The following is a 20,444-nucleotide window of genomic DNA, read 5'->3' on the forward strand; positions in this document are numbered from 1 at the left end:
ACCCGGGAGGCGGAGGTTGCGGTGAGCCGAGATGGCGCTATTGCACTCCAGCATGGACATCAAGAGCGAAACTCCGTCCCAAATAATAATAATAATAATAATACACATCAGAGCAAATGTAGGCTATATAATATGCTAATATATAAACTCTGCCCTGCTTTATCTACTTCTCTCCAAATGAACAAAACATAATATCAGCGCATTTATTGAACTGATTTAGTATAGACACCAGTGTAACTCAAAGTCTAGAGCTAATCCCTGAAGCAGGTGTACATTTAATACAATTTGATGATAATGTATACATAAAGTTCAACTAGTCTTTCTCCTTGGAAATCTCATTGTCAATTTCATAAGGGACGCTATACTGAGAAAATGAATCACAGGCCAGTTTTCTAGTACTAGGAGCTTGTGAACCAGTATTTTCCATGAACAAAATCAACTTCCAATGTGACCACAAGCAAACTTCACATCCGTATCTTCTGACATCATAACTAATGGATATTCTACGGAAGATGTCAAACATAAACACTACTGTAAGAAAAGTCAGAAGGTTTTCATGAAACTGTGTTTTCAGAATTTTAACAAGCAACTACTTACCTCCCACTATGCACAAGGAAATTTAAATGTATTAAAAATCCCTAAACCCCTCCAGTGTCAAAAATAAAGGCCTTAAAATCATTTTCCAAACTGCGCTGAAATCTGTCCGGCAAGCAAAAGTTCTCCTTCCCATTAGTGTAATAAGGCTGGCATTTCAGTTTACTTGCATGAAACCAATTTTGCAAGTGACCACCTAAGTTTTGGCACATATTCTAATATAACCGTATCTGAGAGATCCAAGGACCTGGACACACTGCCTAGTATGTGAAACCCGTCAGTTCAGCTCCCATGCACCCGGCCATATCCCGCTAGCCGGTGGCTCCTTTCCACATGCTGACGCACTGCCCAGCCCTGTACCGTTGGCGACCAGTGCAAAGTACCAGCCCAGTCTCAGAAACTTTGACTCAGTTATCAGGACACTGAGCACCCACAAGCTGGGTGGGGGCTGGGGGGAGGTGTTTGTCAAGGCTCAGGAGGTCAACTCTGAAGCGGGGCATTCCCTGCAGGTAGGGATCTGCCCGGAACGCAGCCCATCCCAAACTACAAAACCACAAGCATCAACAGCAGGAGCCGAGCAAAGTGCTCGGGGGAGGAAGAGGAAGGGCGAGGGAGAGAAACGGTCGAGCACAGAAGCCTGCGTGTGGGTAAGAAAATACTCTAACCACTCGCCCACCGGACGCAGGGTTGCTGGGACTGCGAATCCAGCAGCAGCCACAGCGTAGCAGCGGGCGGCAGCCGCCCAGGCAGCAATGTCAGGAGGGCACAGCTGGAGGCGGCGGCCGCAGAAGCCACTACCCCGCCCCCAGGTAAGGGCGCAGACCCCGCCCGCCCTAGCTGCCAGGGGCGGCCACCTGGGAGAACCGCGGCGTCCGGGAAGCGGCCGACAGTCCTGAACCCGCCCGGTGCCTTCCTTCCCACGGTCCTCCCGCATCCCCGTCCCGGGCCGGGGCCCCATCTCGACCCTCCCCAGACTCAGCCCGACGCCAACACACCCAAGCAGCCTCGGCCCGTGGATCCGGGCCGCCGGGCCGCCCTCGTGTCCCGAGGAGGCCGCCCTCGCCTCACCTCTTCACGTCTCCGCGGGCGCTGCCGAAACAACAACTCCTTCAGGCTCCCGCGTCCCACCCGCCACCTCGCGCTCTGAGGCCGGGCCGATCCCGTTCACTCCGCCGCCACTGGAGCCCGGGGAGGGCGGAGGGAACGGAGAGGGGAGGGGAGAAGGACTGCCTGGCAGGAAGAGGCGAGGGAGGGGGCGGGCCGAGTAGGAGGGGGGAGGAGGAGGAGTCGGTGGGTCGGGAGCGCGCTCGTCCAGGCCCCTCGGCACGGCGTGCGCGCTCCTGATGTCGGAGGCGCCCACTCTGCCGGGCGGCGGCGGCGCACACGCGGGTGCACGTCGCTGCCTGGCCGCGGTTGCGCCGGGGGCGGAGAAGTGAGGTCCTGACAGAACCAGAGCTGTTAAAGCAGGGACGCGCGAAGGGCGGGAGTACGGGCGGCGCTGGAGAACCTCCGCGGGGGAGGGGCCTGTGGGTGGGACCGCGCCCGCGAGCCCGCCCTGATGGGGGTGAGTTCTGCTGACGGTTGCTGAGTTCGAAGATTAACTCTGAATGTGGAGAGTTTGTTTTCTTGCTCGTAAGCCTGGTTTACATATTTTCATTCTTAATGCCCAGTAATCTTAAGGAAAGTCACCTGAAAGAATACTAACTTTTTCACCAAGTACTCTTTTCTGCGCCTCTTTAAAGGTGTCTGTGCTTGTGAAGCGCTCCCTTGTTAGTTCCTTCTGTGAGACTCGGGGGAGAGTGAAGAGGGAAATCACTGCGGGGAATGAAGAGGAAAGCATTAAATAAGCACCATTACGTATTCTATGAAGAAAATGTGCCCTTATTTGCACCTTTTTATCCTTTGGGGTCAAAGATGTTGAGGCACAAACTAGGTAGAGGTAGAATAAACCAACGCTTTTTCGCTACGAAGATTGTACTGATCTTTGAACTGTGGACATCCTTCTTCCCAGATCCTGCATCCAGAAATGACCTGTAAATTTTCCGAATCTCCTTAGCACTTTGTTTCTGTAGCTTTGTGGCACCTAACGTGTCAGGCTTATCCAGGTTGCCCTGTGCAGCATTTTATCCCCCTAGACAACCGCTGTGGACCTGCTTCATTCATTTGTATCTTACATAGTGCACCCTGCCTAACTCATAGGAAGCACTCAATGAATGTGATTGCATGGATAAATGAATATAGTGTAGGAAGTTACCTGTGTCCAGTGATTGGAGCCCTAGAATGACTTTAGTTTAAACATCTCCCTTCCATCCCACTTCAATTGCCCTGCCCTCATTTTCCCACCCATATCTAAAAGCTACTGTGAGAAACGTGACATTTGTCCAAAGGGCCCTCCCTCACAAATTCCTTCCCCCCACCCCTCAGCTTTTCCTGATGTTAATGTCTATATATGCTGAGACATATCAAGAGTGTTGTAACTATTTTTTTGTTTCCCCTACCTTCTGGGCTCCTTCCCTTATGAACTTCTCTATCTCAGGAGCCTACCTAGCCCTGGGCCTAACAATAAATGCTGAAAGTTTTTATTATATTAAATAAAGTTAGGGTTAGAATAACCTAAATCATCTGTTGATTTGCTGAGATGTACAGGAACTATTAGTAAATCTGTCAACAAGTAAGTACTAAGAATCTACTAAATAAAGTAGTAGTATATTTACACTGCGTACCATGAGGAAGTCAACAGCTGACAAAGCCATAGTTTCTGCCTTCAGGTATCTTCTAATTGGAGTGAAGCTTTTTGACAAAAAAGGACAATAGATGTGGTAATTATGAGCATTCAATAGGTAACTTAGCCAAAAAAAGAATTTAAAAAAAAAATGGCAAGTCCAAAACAAGTTCAGTGTTCCCCAAATTCAATTCCATATGTCTTTGAAAGCTATAGTGGCCACCACTGGCGAGGTAATTCTTCTATTTAAGTGGAGCATGATATCTTCATGTGCCAGCTTGCTACAAGGAAAAGAAAAATCCTGTCCCATGGCCACATGTAACACCTCTCATCAACAGGGGTCATTCTGTAGAACTGAACTTTTCCTCACAGTACAACATAGATAAGAGACAAGTCACGAGAGAACCTAGATAAAAGACAATTAAGGTGATCTGGTGCAAACTCATCCCTACCACCAGAAAAACAATTGTAAGCACATGCCAAAAAAATTATTAACAGGTCTTCAATCTTTTACTCGAGAAACTAAAAGAAAGCATTCTTCATGTGGTATGTACTGCTCACTTCTCTTTCCACTGTGGCTTCATTTGCATTAAGCATGTCCTAGCAGCCCTGGTCCATGAAAGGACTGAAACTCTCACTTTGAGAGACGGTGTTATAAAATACTCCAGCATGGTTCATAACATGACAACTGGTGGTCCAGGTACAAATCAAATCCACAAACATGTTTTTTTTTTTGCATACATGGTACTTAAAAAAATCTATATCCAAAGTTATAAACCAGAAGATTATACATGCATTTTGGGCTTCTCTTTAAAAAGTGGAAGATTTGGTAAGAGTGAGCTTACATTCTTACATGACAACAATCAGCTGCAGGACGTGCATTCTCTCTTTTGCCACAGCCACCATGCCCAGCCCCTACTACTTTTAGAATTTGATACTGAATGTAAAGGACACCTACCAAAAATGGTTTTTCCCATACCTTGTGGTAGGTGTCTGAAATTCACCTCATCATAGGAGTCCTTTTCTTTTATGTGGGGCAGTGATCCTCTATAGTGTATAGCTAAATCTTGTTATACTTGGGAGTTTATAAAAATGCATACCTCTATGCTCAACGCCCAAGAAATTCAGTACCTCTAAGATAGGCCCCAGGACTTGTTTCAACTTTTTCTTATAAAAAATGTTTAAGCACATAAAAAGTAGAGAGGAGAGTATAATGACCCTTCATGAGTCAGTCATTCAACTTGAACAATTATCAACATATGGCCAATCTCCTTCCCCACCCCTCACATGGATATCACCCATAAATACTTCATCCATAAAGCTCTAAAAGACAAGAATTCTTGACCAGGCATGATGGCTCAGGCCTGTAATCCCAGCACTTTGGGAGGCCAAGGCAGGAGGATTGCTTGAGCCCAGGAGTTTGAGACCAGCCAGGGGTGATGGCATGCACCTGTGGTCCCAGCTACTTGGGAGGTTGAGGTAGGAAGACCGCTTGAGGCTAGGAGGTCAAGGCTGCAGTAAGCCATGATGGTGCCAGTTGCACTTCAGCCTGGATGACAAAACAATACCCTGTCTCAAAAAAAAAAAAAAGATAAGGATTCCTTTTTGCAATCAATAAAATCCAGAATGTGAGAAACTCTATAGGACATACCACCAAGTTTCTTCAGCAAGTAAATTGCACACATATAAGTGAGAAGAAGGATCTGTTGAACTTGCTTGGATGTTGATTTTGTTTGTCCTTTTTAACATCTTCATGAGATATAACTGACATACAATAAGCTATTCATATTTAAAGTGTACAATTTGACAAGTTTTGACATATGTACACAACTGTGAAACCATCACCACAATCAAGAGAGTAAACATATCCATCATGCCCCTTTGTAATCTCTCCCTCTTATTCTGACTCATCCCCCTCCATGTCCTGAGGCTGTCACTGATCTGATGTTGCTAGAGATTTGTTTGCATTTTCTGGAATTTTCTATAAATGAAATCATATAGTGTGTATTCTTCTTTTGTGTTACTTTTTTCACTCAGTATAATCATTTCAGGATTCATTCATGTTTTTGCACTTGTCAGTAGTCTATTCCTTCTAAGTCTTTGAGTCTCACAGCATGTATCAAGTTCCAGTACTCATGTGAGCCATTGGGCTTCAGTATATACTTGCCTTCAGCATCCTGTAATGCTCTCGTTTTTTGTTTTCCTTTTTCTAAAAGCTAGTGATTTCCTTTGTTGTTGTTGTTGTTGCTGCTGTTATTTCGATGGCTCAAAAAAAATTTCTTTCAGACAGAGTTTTACTCTGTCACCCAGGCCAGAGTGGAAGTGGCATGATCACAGCTCACTGCAGCCTCAATCCCCTGGGCTCAAGTGATCCTTTCACCTCAGCCTCCCGAGTAGCTGGGACCTCAGGTTCACGCCACCATGCCTGCATTATTTTTTAATTTTTGGTAGAAATGGGACATCTCTATGTTGCCCAGGCTTATCTTAAACTCTTGGGCTCAAGTAATCCTCCTGCCTCAGCCTCCCAAAGTGCTGGTATTATAGCCACCATACCTAGCTGATTTCCCTTTCTTGCTTTCAAGCTTAGCAAAATATATTTTTTCAATTTTTAAAGTTATTATCCAGCATTCGTATATTTTTGTAAAGGTAGGGAGTCTTCCCTTGTCAGTCTAGCTAGCCATATTAGTCTGAATTATATTAATTTTTTAACAATGTAAAGAAACTATACAAAGAGGGAGCCTGCCTTTCTATAGATGTGATGTCTTCCTTCCTGATGCTTTCCCTGCACAAGCTTTTCCAAACAGAGCTTTGGCAGGAAACTCCAAGTTCCCTTGAAGTACTTACCATAGACCAAATAAATTGCAGGTTTTGAACATATAAGAAATATTCCTGAAATACATATGTTTTGTAGAAAAAGTTACTTCAAAAATTACAAATACTTTAATGGTAAAGGGAGGAAAATTACCACTTTCCTCTTCTGAGTCAAGGGAAGTTCACGCCCTCTCCACCACACCCTAACCCTCTCTCCAGGACATTTTTTTAGTCCTTTTCCCTTTGCCACATAAAAAATAAGCTGCAAATTTGTAAAAAGATTATGTCTAATTCTAAGAGACTCTCTAATACAAGAGTAAATGGGAATTATAAAATGAAAATGCCATTGCTTTAGAATATATTAAAATATTCCTAACACTTTGTCTGACACTCTCAATTTCAGGAAAATTCTTACTATTTAATTCTCTGATTTGGTGACGGTGACAATAACCTCTTCGTGGAAGATTTTTAGTTTTTGACATACCTACATACATCATTACTAATAATTTCAAACTGCATGTGAAAATCAGAATTGTATCTTGTAATTATATTCAAAATATCTTGTTTCATAGGTAGATGTGCATAAATTGATAGCCATTGTCTTATTCTCTGTACCTTTTGATGTATTTTCAATTATGTAATCATTTTTAATTGAATTCCACCATCAATGTATGCCTTACTTTGGATGCATACCCTTTAATCTCATTTTTGTAGAATTGATATCTCGCTGTACTATACCCCAAAACACCAGATACATACATTTTTATTGCACCTATAACACTTTTATACATTTAAAATTTTTTATCACTGTCTTTTTCTACTAGACTGTGAACACTTTGAAGTAAAAAATTATGTTTTTTTCCTAGTACCTAGGCATTCAGTATGTTTATTGTATGAATAATTGAATGAATGTATTTACAAATTTGTGTTAGAATTTGCTGAGATGCTTCTCTTAGTGAAACAGAGAGCTTAAATAATAGAACAAATCCCTGATTACTGACCATGAATTAATCTTTCTTTGATTGCAAGTGACAGAAATGTTCTCTACATAGAGAAAGCAAGCATTTAAAGAACACCGAATCTACAGTACAATTAAAGATCTTTACCAATAATTCTAACTTGTTAGTAATTAACGTCAGACCTAACCATCTTATTAAAAGAAATATATTTAAGTCTGTATGCCACAGACTCCTAGCTGTTTGCCTCAACATCCATTTTTCTCCTTCCATCTTAGTAAAAGAACCCCAAATTTATTCAATATTAAACTATTCACAGATAAAAGACTATAATTCTTGGCTTCCTTTGCAGCCACATATTCTGGCAAATGAGAAAAATAACTGTGAAATTTTCTTCCAAGAGAGAGACTGGGCTCTTCTTTTCCCTTTCTTCCCTCCTACTACCTGGAACATAGATGTGATAGTTGAATCTAGCAACCATCTTCAGCCGGAAGATGAGGACCACCCTAGGTATGGTGGAGTGACGAACCAGAAGGAGATTATGTCTGTGAGGACTTTGTGGAACCTCTATCCCACCTGAAATCCCACCTGAAATGCCAATGTCCAAACTTACAGAGAATGAAACCTTGTGTGTTTAATCCGTTATTTATTATTTGTAGCTTTACTCACTTGCCACTGAACTTAATTCTAACTACTGTTTTTACTCTTAAACCTTATCTTAGGGTCATATTCCTTTTTAATTGATTCACATGACTTCTGAATAGATTATAATTTATAATTTACGGAATTATTAAAATAATTTCAGAAAAATATAATTCTGGCACTTTGGGAGGTTGAGGCGGGTGGATCACTAGAGCTCAGGAGTTCAAGACCAGCCTGGGCAACATGGCGAAATCCCATCTCTACAAAAAATACAAAAATTATCTGGGTGTGGTGGCGCCTGCTAGTAGTCCCAGCTGCTTGGGGGGCTGAAGTGGAAGGATTGGTTGAGTCAGAGAGGTGGAGGCTGCAGTGAGCAGAGATCCTGCCACTGTACTCCAGCCTGGGCATCAGAGTGAGACCCTATCTCAAAAAACAAATAAAAATTCCTAGTCAGGCATGGTGACTCGTGCCTTGAATCCCAGCACTTTGGGAGGCCAAAGCAAGAGGATCACTTCAAGCCAGGAGTTTGAGACGAGCCTGGGCAACATAGCAAGACCCCATCTCTACAAAAAAAAAATTTTTTTACCAGACATGGTGGCACACGCCTGTAGTCCCAGCTACTATGAAGGCTAGAGCAGGAGGATCACTTGAGCCCAAGAGTTTGAGGTTATAGTAAGCTATGATAGCACCACTGTGGTCCAGCCTGGGTGATAAGGGAAGACCATGTCTCTAAAAATAATAATAACAATAATAATAATTCCTTTAAAATTGGAATTATTCACTTAGATACTTCATATCTAGAAGGATAGCTGATATAGGAAATTTAGATAAGAATTTCAGTAATTATTTCATCTTAATAACCATGACTAAAGGGTGGTGGTTGTTGTTTTTTTAGTCCTTTGTGGTTTGAAAATCATTCTACTGAAAGTACACTGCATATTTCCCTGTCTTAGAAAGACTGAGGCCGGGCGCGGTGGCTCAAGCCTGTAATCCCAGCACTTTGGGAGGCCGAGACGGGTGGATCACCAGGTCGGGAGACGGGTGGATCACCAGGTCAGGAGATCAAGACCATCCTGGCTAACAGGGTGAAACTCCATCTCTAAAAATACAAAAACTGCTTGAGGAAGGCGAGGTGTGAAGCCTGTAGTCCCAGCTACTAGGGAGGAGGCTGAGGCAGGAGAGATAGGCGTGAACCCGGAGGCTGGCTTGCAATGAGCCGAGGTCGTACACTGCACTCCATCCTGGGCAGGCGAGACTCCGTCTCAAAAAAAAGACTGAATTTTTTTTTTTTTTTTTGCGATGGGAATCTCACTCTGTCACCCAGGCACTAGGCTCACAGAGTGGCGTGATCTTGGCTCACTGCATCCCTCCTCAGGCTTCAAGCAAGTCTCAACCTCAGCCTCCAGAGTAACTGGTGGCGTCGTCCACCATGCCCAGCAATTTTGTGTTTTTGAAAATGAGATGGGAGTTTTACAATGTTAGCCAGGCTGGTCTCAAACTCCTGACCTCAAGTGATCCGCCTGCCTTGGCCTCCGAAAGTTCTGGGATTATAGGCCTGAGTTACCGCACCTGGCCAGAAGACTGAATTTTTTGTCATTCAATTTTTTTTTTTTTTTTTTTTTTTTTTTTTTTTTTTGAGACAGGAGTCACCGCTCTGCCGCCAGGCTGGGTACAGTGGCGATCTCGGCAACCTCCGCCTCCCGGGTTCACGCCATTCTCCTGCCTCAGCCTCCCGAGTAGCTGTGACTATAGGCGCTCGCCACCACGCCCAGCTAATTTTTTGTATTCTTTAGTAGAGACCAGGTTTCACCATGTTAGCCAGGATGGTGTCGATCTCCTGACCTCGTAATCCACCCACCTCGGCTTCCCAAAGTGTTGGGATTACAGGCGTGAGCCACCGCACCCGGCCCATTCAAATTTTTAATTTATTTCTTTCACAAATTTTGAATACATACATTTTATTCACTTCGGGACTTAGTGTAGTGATTGGTGAATGAACCTAATATAGGAATTGTCAAATTTTTTGTTTTACAAATTTGAGCTTGCAATGCTCTTTTCCTCTTAAGACGTGTACCTGCAGGTTCTGAAAGGTTTCCACCAACTGTGTAGCAGAAAATCTGTATATTCATTGCATTGAGCTGGTGTGACTTGTAAAATATAATCAAAACATAACTATTCTCTTAAAACTAACTCAGTGGGGTTAGTTTTTTCCCCTGCCACAAAGATGAAAATTCCAGCAAGTCTCATGACTTTCCTGCCCACTTTTAGAAATCATAAGGTCTTAAATTTTTTAAATCACAAAATTCAGCCTCATTTGAAAGGGAGGCTTCTGAGAAAAGAAACGTGTTCAGCTCTTCTGTCTTTCCTGTTCGTATTCTCACCTACTCAATGGCTGTGGTCAGTGACTCTCTGGGTTTAAGTGCAGGGAGAGAATAAGGGAAAAGGGAGCAGAAAGGTGTTCATTGACTGAAGCTGTAGTGAGGTGGCTTTGTACTCTCTCATATGTTAGCTTTAAACGAGCAGATATTTAAAGCTAATCTTTGGCTTACAGGAACTTTTGTGAGTTCCTCAGAGACTCACATGCTTGGTCAGTCAAGCTACAACTCCTCCACCTTCTGTGATACAGGCCGTGTATTCTATTCCTCTTGCTGCCACTTCTCCCTAGTCTCAGATATTTTTTAGAACTCTACACCATGTTGTTGTTTTCTGTTAGACCCCAACTGACATCTCAGGCAGTTGCCTTGTGCAGTAGTCACAAAGAGCTCCAGCCTGGCTCTTTATCCCTTGTGTGGCCCACATCTGGTCCATGGGAAGCATTGTGCATCATTTGTGTTGAGAAACTCTGAGTGAGCTGGTTGGTCATAATGCAACTGGATATATCCTCTCCAATAATGAAGAACCTGCCAGGCATTCTCTTTCTGGCCCTCTAGATTTTTCCAGGAGGAAGGAGTCAAACATCATCCCAATCTTCCCATTACAGTTCTTTGAACAGTTCTGTAAGAAGCCCTGCTCACTAGGCTTGAGGTGGAGAAGCAGGCACCCTCCTCTCCTTCACCCTAATGAGAGGGACATAGGATGTAAAGCATGGCTTTCTCTAAAGAACACCTCTGACGAAAAGCAGTCTCAATTCTACTGTCTGACATTTGTGGTTTTTCAAAACCTTCTAACTAGTGGAAACTTGTTTTGAAATTGCTGCTTATTAGTCTGGTACTTTACTGAGAAATGTCACATCTATTGCATTGGAATGCTTAGGCCAAAATTTTCTATGCAATCTTCTGTTATATTTGTTACATCTTCAGGATTCGAATAGCCAGACTTCTCAGATATGTTTTGCCGAGAGATTAGCACAATTTCCCAATATATTATGCTTTTAAAATTAGACTCCTTTATTAAAACAACAGGAATATAAACTGATAATAATAATCACAAACTAGTCAATAATATGAAAAGCAAAATTGTTATTTTTCTCTCTCATTGGTAAATATCATCCCTAGTTTCTTTTAATTCCTATATCCTCTTCCCCACTCCACCATGAATTCCTTCAGACCTAAGAAACTCTCTCCTAACAAACCCTCAATTCTCCTCAGAGTACAAAAATCTTTCAGAATAGATATTAAACTGCTCTCTTTAAAAATCAAATACCACTTTAAAATCAAATGCCCTTCTAGATGTATGTAGAGCTGCACCAGTTTGTGGAATAATTCCAATGACTGACTACTTTACACTGACTATTTTACTCAGTATTTTGCTACTGAGTTATACTTCTACATTTTAGCTTTCTCTTCTCCAAAGATTTTCCTTGGCTTCTAACTGGGTAAGCAGAAAGAAGAAAAGGGAAATGTAGACATATAAGACTTTTGTCCCTGGCGTGATTCCCTTCTTACTCCCTCCCACCCCCCACCACCAGAATAAGAAAAACAATCTTTACTTACCCCCCAAAATTCTTTCTTGCTGGGTGCAGGGGCTCACACCTATAAATCCCAGCAGTTTGGGAGGCCGAGATGGGCGGATCACTTGAGGTCAGGAGTTCAAGACCAGCCTGGCCAACATGGTGAAACCATGTTGAAAAATACAAAAATTAGCTGGGCATGGTGGCACGTGCCTGTAATCCCAGCTACTTGGGAGGCTGAGGCAGGAGAATCATTTGAACCCAGGAGGAGGAGGTTGCTGTGAGCCAAGATCGTACCACTGTACTCCAGCCTGGGCAAGAACAACAAAAACAAAACAAAACAAAAAAAGCAAATCATTCTTTTAAAGGATATTACTTCAAAGTCCCCCCCTTCTCTTTTGATCAGAGCTTACCACATAATTTTCATTTGTTCATAGTAGTTTAATATTAACCATTTCCATTCATTCATTCATTCATTCATTGAACAAATATTTATTGAGTACTTCTTAGGTAAAAGGTACTGTTTTAGGTATTGAGGATACAACAGTAAACACGATAGAAAAAGTCCAAGCCCTCATGGATACTCATGGAAAACAGCAGCAATAAACAGATAGATAAATAAATAGATATTATAATATAATGTCAGGTGGTAATAAATGCAATGAAGAAAAATAAAACGCTATAGAGAAACAAAGTGCCATTTTAGATAGGGTAGTCAGGGAAGGCCTCTCTGGGGAAGTATGTCTGAATAGAAATTCTAATGAGGTAATGGTTAATTAGTACAAATGGGCTAAGATGACAGACTCCTTGCATTCTAAGAACAGCAGGGAAACCAGTCTGATTGGGGCCAGTGATTAAAAAGTAGTAGGAGATGAGTTTGGGGTAATAGCTGGTGGCTAAGATGATAGAGAGCCTCATAGACTACAGATTTTGTTCTAAACTGATGGAGGGATCAGTTTAGAGATCAGTTCCATGCTTTAAAAAGATCAATCTGTCTCCATTATTGAGAATGAACAACAGGGAAGCAAGAGTAGAAACAAGCAGACCAGTTAGAAATCTAGCTTCAAAGACCAGATAAAAGATGATGGTAACTTGAAATAGAGTGGTAGTGGGATAAATGGAAAAAAGTAATTGAATTCTGGATATATTTTGAAGACAGATCCAACAGGATTTGCTAAGGACCCAAGAATTAAAGAAGAGTCGAAGATTTTAAGAGTTTTGGCCTAATCAACTAGCTGAATGGTGGAAACATTGGGAAGGAGTAAGCGGAGTTAGGGAACAGATAATCTAAAGTTCAGTTTTACATTTTTTAAATTATACTTTAAGCTCTGGGATACATGTGCAGAACTGCAGGTTTGTTACATGGGTATACAGGTGCCATGGTGGTTTGCTGCACCCATCAACCTGTCATCTACATTAGGTATTTCTCCTAATGCTATTCCTCCCCTATGCCCCATCCCCTAACAGGTCCTGGTGTATGATGTTCCCCTCCATGTGTCCATGTGTTCTCATTGTTCAACTCCCACTTATGAGTGAAAACATGCGGTGTTTGGTTTTCTGTTCTTGTGTTAGTCTGCTGAGAATGATGGTTCCCAGCTTCATCCATGTCCCTGCAAAGGACATGAATTCATCCTTTTTTATGGGTGCATAGTATTCCATGGTGTATATGTGCCACATTTTCTTTATCCAGTCTATCATTGATGGGCATTTGGGTTGGTTCCAAGTCTTTGCTATTGTGAATAGTGCTGCAATAAACATACGTGTGCATATGTCTTTATAGTAGAATGATTTACAAACTCTTTGGGTATATACCCAGTAATGGGATTGTTGGGTCAAATGGTATTTCTGTTTCTAGATCCTTGAGGAATTGCCACACTGTCTTCCACAATGGTTGAACTAATGTACACTCCCACCAACAGTGTAAACACGTTCCTATTTCTCCACATCCTCTCCAGCATCTGTTGTTTCCTGACTTTTTAATGATCACCATTCTAACTGCCGTGAGATGATATCTCATTATGGTTTTGATTTGCATTTCTCTAATGACCAGTGATGATGAGCTTTTTTTGTGTGTGTTTGTTGGCTGCATAAATGTCTTCTTTTGAGAAGTGTCTGTTCATATCCTTTGCCCACTTTTTGATGAGGTTGTTTGTTTTTTTCTTGTAAATTTGTTTAAGTTCCTTGTAGATTCTGGATATTAGCACTTTATCAGATGGATAGATTGCAAAAATTTCTCCCATTCTATAGGTTGCCTGTTCACTCTGATGATAGTTTCTTTTGCTGCGCAGAAGCTCTTTAGTTTAATTAGACCCCATTTGTCAATTTTGGCTTTTGTTGCCATTGCTTTTGGTGTTTTAGTCATGAAGTCTTTGCGCATGCCTATATCCTGAATGTATTGCCTAGGTTTTCTTTTAGGGTTTTTATGGTTTTAGGTCTTAAGTTTAAGCCTTCAATCCATCTTGAGTTAATTTTTGTATAAGGTTTGAGGAAGGGGTCCAGTTTCAGTTTTTTTGCATATGGCTAGCCAGTTTTCCCAATGCCATCTATTAAACAGGGAATCCTTTCCCCATTGCTTGTTTTTGTCAGGTTTGTCAAAAATCAGATGGTTGTAGATTTGTGGCGTTAATTCTGAGGCCTCTGTTCTGTTCCATTGGTCTATATCTCTGTTTTGATACCAGTACCATGCTGTTTTGGTTACTGTAGCCTTGTAGTGTAGTTTGAAGTCAGGTAGTGTGATGCTTCCAGCTTTGTTCTTTTTGCTTAGGATTGTCTTGGCTATACAGGCTCTTTTTTGGTTCCATATGAAATTTAAAGTTTTTTTAATGCTGCAAAGAAAGTCAGTGGTAGCTTGATGGGAATTGCATTGAATCTATAAATTACTTTGGGCGGTATGGCCATTTTCACAATATTGATTCTTCCTATCCATGAGCATGGAATGTTTTTCCATTTGTTTGTGTCCTCTTTTATTTCCTTGAGCAGTGGTTTGTAGTTCTCCTTGAAGACGTCCTTCACATCCCACAAGTTGTATTCCTAGGTATTTTATTCTCTTTGTAGCAATTGTGAATGGGAGTGCACTCATGATTTGGCTCTGTTTGTCTACTGTTGATGTATAGGAATGCTTGTGATTTTTGCACATTGATTTTGTATCCTGAAACTTTGCTGAAGTTGCTTATCAGCTTAAGGAAATTTTGGGCTGAGATGATGGGGTGTTCTAAATATAAAATGATGTCATCTGCAGACAGAGGCAATTTGACTTCCTCTCTTCCTATTTGAATACCCTTTATTTCTTTCTCTTGCCTGATTGCCCTGGCCAAAACTTCCAGTACTATGTTAAATAGGAGTGGTGAAAGAGGGCATCCTTGTCTTGTGCCAGTTGTCAAAGGGAATGCTTCTAGCTTTTGCCCATTCAGTTAGTATAATATTGGCTGTGGATTTGTCATAAATAGCTCTTATTATTTTGACATACGTTCCATCAATACCTAGTTTATTGAGAGTTTTTAACATGAATGGGGTGTTGAATCTTATTGAAGGCCTTTTCTGCATCTATTGAGATAATCATGTGGTTTTTGTCATTGGTTCTGTTTATGTGATGGATTACGTTTATTTTTTATTTCTTTTTTTCACGGGGGGGGATTATGTTTATTGATTTGCGTATGTTGACCCAGACTTACATCCCAGGAATGAAGCCGACTTGACTGTGGTGGATGAGCTTTTTGATGTGCTGCTGGATTCAGCTTGCCAGTATTTTATTGAGGATTTTCGCATCCATGTTCATCAGGGATATTGGCCTGAAATTTTCTTTTTTTGTTGTGTCTCTGCCAGGTTTTGGTATCAGAATAATCCTGGCCTCATAATATGAGTTAAGGAGGAGTCCCTCTTTTTCTATTTTTTGGAATAGTTTCAGAAGGAATGGTACCATCTCCTCTTTGTACCTCTGGTAGAATTCGGCTGTGAATCCATCTGGTCCTGGACTTTTTTGTTTGGTAGGCTATTAATTACAGCTCAATTTCAGAACCTGTTATTAGTCTATTCAGGGATTCCACTTCTTCCTGGTGTAGTCTTGGGAGGGTATCTGTGTCCAGGAATTTATCCATTTCTTCTAGATTTTCCAGTTTATTTGCCTAGAGGTATTTATAGTATTCTCTGATGGCGGTTTGTATTTTTGTGTTGTCAGTGGTGATATCCCCTTTATCATTTTTTTGTTGTGTCTATTTGATTCTTCTCTCTTTCTGCTTTATTAGTCTGGCTAGTGGTCTATCTATTTTGTTAATCTTTTCAAAAAACCACTTCCTGAATTCATTGATTTTTTTGAAGGATTTTTTTGTGTCTCTATCTTCTTCAGTTCTGCTCTGATCTTAGTTATTTCTTGTCTTCTGCTAGCTTTTGAATTTGTTTGCTCTTGCTTCTCTAGTTCTTTTAAATGTGATGTTAGGGTGTTAATTTTAGACCTTTCCCACTTTCTCCTGTGGGATTTTAGTGCTATAAATTTCCCTCTAAACACTGCTTTAGCTGTAGCCCAGAGATTCTGGTACATTGTGTCTTTGTTCTCATTGGTTTCAAATAACTTATTTATTTCTGCCTTAATTTTGGTAATTTTCCTCCATCAAATACATAGTATTTTGAGCCTATGTGTGTCTTTGCATGTGAGATGGGTTTCCTGAATACAGCACACCAATAGGTCTTCACTTTTTATCCAATTTACCAGTCTGTGTCTTTTAATTGGGGCATTTAGCCCATTTACATTTAAGGTTAATATTGTTATGTGTGAATTTGATCCTGTCATTATGATGCTAGCTGGTTATTTTGCCTGTTAGTTGATGCCGTTCCTTTATAGTGTTGATGGTCTTTACAATTTGGCATGTTTTTGCAGTGGCTGGCACTAGTTTTTCCTTTCCGTATTTAGTGCTTCCTTCAGGAGCTCTTCTAAGGCAGGCCTGGTGGTGACAAAATCCCTCAGCATTTGCTTGTCTGTAAAGGATTTTATTTCTCCTTCGCTTATGAAGCTTAGTTTGGTTGGATATGAAATTCTGGATTGAAAATTATTTTCTTTAAGAATGTTGAATATTGGCCCCTACTCTCTTCTGGCTTGTAGGGTTTCTGTAGAGAGATCTGCTGTTAGTCTGATGGACTTCCCTTTGTGGGTAACCCAACCTTTCTCTCTGGCTACCCTTAACATTTTTTCCTTTATTTCAACCTTGGTGAATCTGACAATTATATGTCTTGGGGTTACTCTTCTCGAGGAGTATGTTGGTGGTGTTCTCTGTATTTCCTAAATTTGAATGTTGGCCTGCCTTGCTAGGTTGGGGAATTTCTCCTGGATAATATCCTGAAGAGTGTTTTCCAAGTTGGTTCCATTCTCCCCGTCACTTTCAGGTACACCAATCAAACGTAGGTTTGGTCTTCTCACACAGTCCCATATTTCTTGGAGGATTTGTTCGTTTCTTTTCATTCTTTTTTCTCTAATCTTGTCTTCTTGCTTTGTTTCATTAAGTTGGTCTTCAATCTCTGATATCCTTTCTTCCACTTGATGGATTTGACTATTGATAGTTGTGTATGCATCACGAAGTTCTCATGCTGTGTTTTTCAGCTCCATCAGGTAATTTATGTTCTTCTCTAAACTGGTTATTCTAGTCAGCAATTCTTCTAACCTTTTATCAAGGTTCTTAGCTTCCTTGCATCGGGTTAGAACATGCTCCTTTAGCTCAGAGGAATTTGTTATTACCCACTTTCTTAAGCCTACTTCTGTCAGTTTATCAAATTCATTCTCCATCCAGTTTTGTTCCCTTTCTGGTGAGGAGTTGTGATCCTTTGGAGGAGAAGAGGCATTCTGGGTTTTGGAATGTTCAGCCTTTGTGCACTGGTTTTATCTCATCTTCGTGGATTTATCTACCTTTGGTCTTTGATGTTGGTGACCTTCAGATGGGGTTTCTGTGTGGATGTCCTTTTTGTTGATGTTGATACTATTCCTCTCTGTTTGTTAGTTTTCCTTCTAATGGTCAGGCCCCTCTGCTGCAGGTCTGCTGGAGTTTGCTGGAGGTCTAATACAAACCCTGTTTGCCTGGGTATCACCAGCGGAGGCTGCAGAACAGCAAAGATTGCTGCCTGTTCCTTCCTCTGGAAGCTTTGTCCCAGAGGGACACCTGCCAAATGCCAGCCAGAACTCTCCTATACAAGGTGTCGACCCCTGCTGGGAGGTATCTCCTGGTCAGGAGGCACGGGGGTCAGGGACACACTTGAGGAGGCAGTCTGTCCCTTAGCAGAGCTCGAGTGCTGTGCTGGAAGACCTACTGCTCTCTTCAGAGCTGGCCAGTAGGAATGTTTAAGTCTACTGAAGCTGCACCCAAAGCAGCCCCTTCTTCCAGATGCTCTGTCCCAGGGAAATGGGAGTTTTATCTATAAGCCCCTGACTGGGGCTGCTGCCTTTCTTTCAGAGATACCCTGCCCAGAGAGGAGGAATCTAGATAGGCAGTCTGGCTCCAGCGGCTTTGCTGCCCTGCGGTGGGCTCCACCCAGTTTGAACTTCCCAGCGGCTTTGTTTACACTGTGAGGGGAAACCGCCTACTTACGCTTCAGTAATGACAGATGCCTCTCCCGCACCAAACTCGAAGTCCCGGGTCAACTTCAGACTGCTGTGCTGGCAGCGAGAATTTCAAGCCAGTGGATCTTAGCTTGCTGGGCTTTGTGGCGGTGGGATCCCCTGAGCTAGACCACTTGGCTCCCTGGCTTCAGCCCCCTTTCCAGGGGAGTGAACGGTTCTGTTTCACTGGCAGTCCAGGTGCCACTGAGGTAAGGAAAAAAAAAAAAAAAACTCCTGCAGCTAGCTCAGTGTCTGCCCAAATGGCCGCCTAGTTTCTGCTTCAAACTCAGGGCCCTGGTGGTATAGGCACCCGAGGGAATCTCCTGGTTTGTGGGTTGCAAAGACCATGGGAAAAGCCTGGTATCTGGGCCAGAATGTACCATTCCTGACAGCTTCCCTTGGCTAGGGAAGGGAGTTCCCCAACCCCTTGTGCCTCCCGGCTGAGGTGACACTCCACCCTGCTTTGGCTTGCCCTCCATGGGCTACACCTACTGTCTAACCAGTCCCAGTGAGATGAGCCAGGTAGCTCAGTTGGAAATGCAGAAATCACCCATCTTCTGCATTGATCTCGCTGGGAGCTGCAGACCGGAGCTGTTCCTGTTCATCCATCTTGCCAGCCACCCTCAGTTTTACATTTTAAGGTTGACAGTGATTAGACATCCAAGTGAAGGCTTTTTATTTTATTTTATTTTTTGAGACACAGTCTTGCTCTGTCACCCCGGCTATAGTGCAGCAGCGTGATCTCAGTTCACTGCAACCTCTGGAGGGCCTCCCAGGTTCAAATGATTCTCCTGCCTCAGCCTCCGAAGTAGCTGGGATTAGAGGCACCTGCCACCACACCTGGCTATTTTTTTTTATTTTTAGTAGCGATGGATTTTCACCATGTTGGCCAGGCTGGTCTCAAACTCCTGACCTTAGGTGATCCTTACACCTCAGCCTCCCAAAGTGCTGGGATTACAGACATGAGCCACCATGTCCGGCCTATTTTATTTTTTGAGACAGGGCCTCCCTCTGTTGCCCAGGCTGGAATGCAGTGGTGCATGATAGCTCACTGCAACCTCAAACTCCTGGGCTCAAGTGATGCTCCTGCCTCAACTTCCCAAGTAGCTGAGACTACAGGTGTATGCCACCATGCCTGGCTAATTTTCTTCTGTAGAGATGGGGTCTTGCTATGTTGCCCAGTTTGGTGCAAGTGGCAATTTTGACTAGAATATTAAATATATGATCTTGGGTTCAGATTCATGCCGGAGAGAGAAATTTGAAACTCATTAACATGCAGTCTTCTTTCTTTTTAAAAAACAGTATCAAAAATTACAAGAAAGATGCAAGGATAGCACAAACAACATTTTTCCTCAGTCATTTGAGAATAACAACAAAAACTGACCCAGTAATAACACAATGAGAATGCTGACTCCATTCCCCATTACCCCCGATACTTCAGTGTGTTCTTCCTATAAATAAGGATGTTTTCCTGTATAAACACAATAACCCATCAAAATCTAGAAATTAAGACTGCTATACTTACCTAACCCTCCGACCTTATCCAAATCATAATGTCCTTTATAATAAAAGGATTCAGTTCAGAATTTACTATTATGTCTCTTTAGTCTCCTTCACTCAGGAACATTTCCTTGGTCTTTCGTTGATTTTCATGACCTTGCTACTTTTGAAGATTAACAGGCCAGTTATTTTACAGGCCAGTATATCCCTCAAGTTTGAATTTATTTTATATTTCATCGTGATTAGATTCAGATTATGCATCTCTTTATTAAGAATATAAATAAGCAATCCTATATTCTTATTGCATCCTATCAGGTGTTAGGGACACAATTTCAATTTGTCTCATTATTGATGATGTTCATTTGAATCACTTGATTAAAGTAATATAAGCTTCTCCATTTTAAAACATTTTTTTTCCTTTTGTTCTTAATAAGTATTTTGTAGGAAAGTACTTTGAAGCTATGTAAATATCCTGTTCTTTTTTGTTTTTGTTTTTGTTTTGAGACAGGGTATTGCTCTGTCTCCCAGGCTGGAGTGCAGTGCCAGGATCATAGCTCACTGTAGCCTCAACCTCCCAGGCTCAGGCGATGTTCCCACCTGAGCCTCCTGGGTAGCTGGGACTAGAGAAGCACACCAGTTTTTTGTTTGTTTGTTTGTTTGTTTTTGGTATAAACAGGGTTTTGCCATGTTGCCCAGGCTGGTCTTGAACTTCTGGGCTCAAGCAATCCACCTGCCTTGGCCTCTCAAAGTGCT

The 20,444-nt window shown here is 42.0% G+C and overlaps 1 protein-coding gene and 1 long non-coding RNA gene across 7 annotated transcripts in view; one reads left to right on the forward strand and one right to left on the reverse strand.

Annotated features, from left to right (window-relative positions):
* RABGAP1L (RAB GTPase activating protein 1 like) overlaps positions 1-1,908 on the reverse strand; it is a 786,378-nt gene extending 784,470 nt beyond the window's left edge. Inside the window, exon 1 of one of the 5 annotated variants that reach the window (XR_004181472.1) lies at positions 1,663-1,799. The gene's annotated coding sequence lies outside the window, so the exon portion shown is untranslated. Of the gene's footprint in view, positions 1-1,662 lie in introns of all 5 variants that reach the window. The other 4 variants (XM_017957511.3, XM_031661676.1, XM_021934022.2 and 1 more) reach the window with 4 other exon arrangements.
* LOC103880111 overlaps positions 1,899-20,444 on the forward strand; it is a 55,483-nt gene continuing 36,937 nt past the window's right edge. For both annotated transcript variants that reach the window (XR_002520281.2, XR_640994.4), the window contains exon 1: positions 1,899-2,226. This is a non-coding gene — a long non-coding RNA (uncharacterized LOC103880111). The remainder of the gene's footprint in view (positions 2,227-20,444) is intronic.

This window comes from Papio anubis, chromosome 1 (genome assembly GCF_008728515.1).
Source record: "Papio anubis isolate 15944 chromosome 1, Panubis1.0, whole genome shotgun sequence".
NCBI lineage: Eukaryota > Metazoa > Chordata > Mammalia > Primates > Cercopithecidae > Papio > Papio anubis.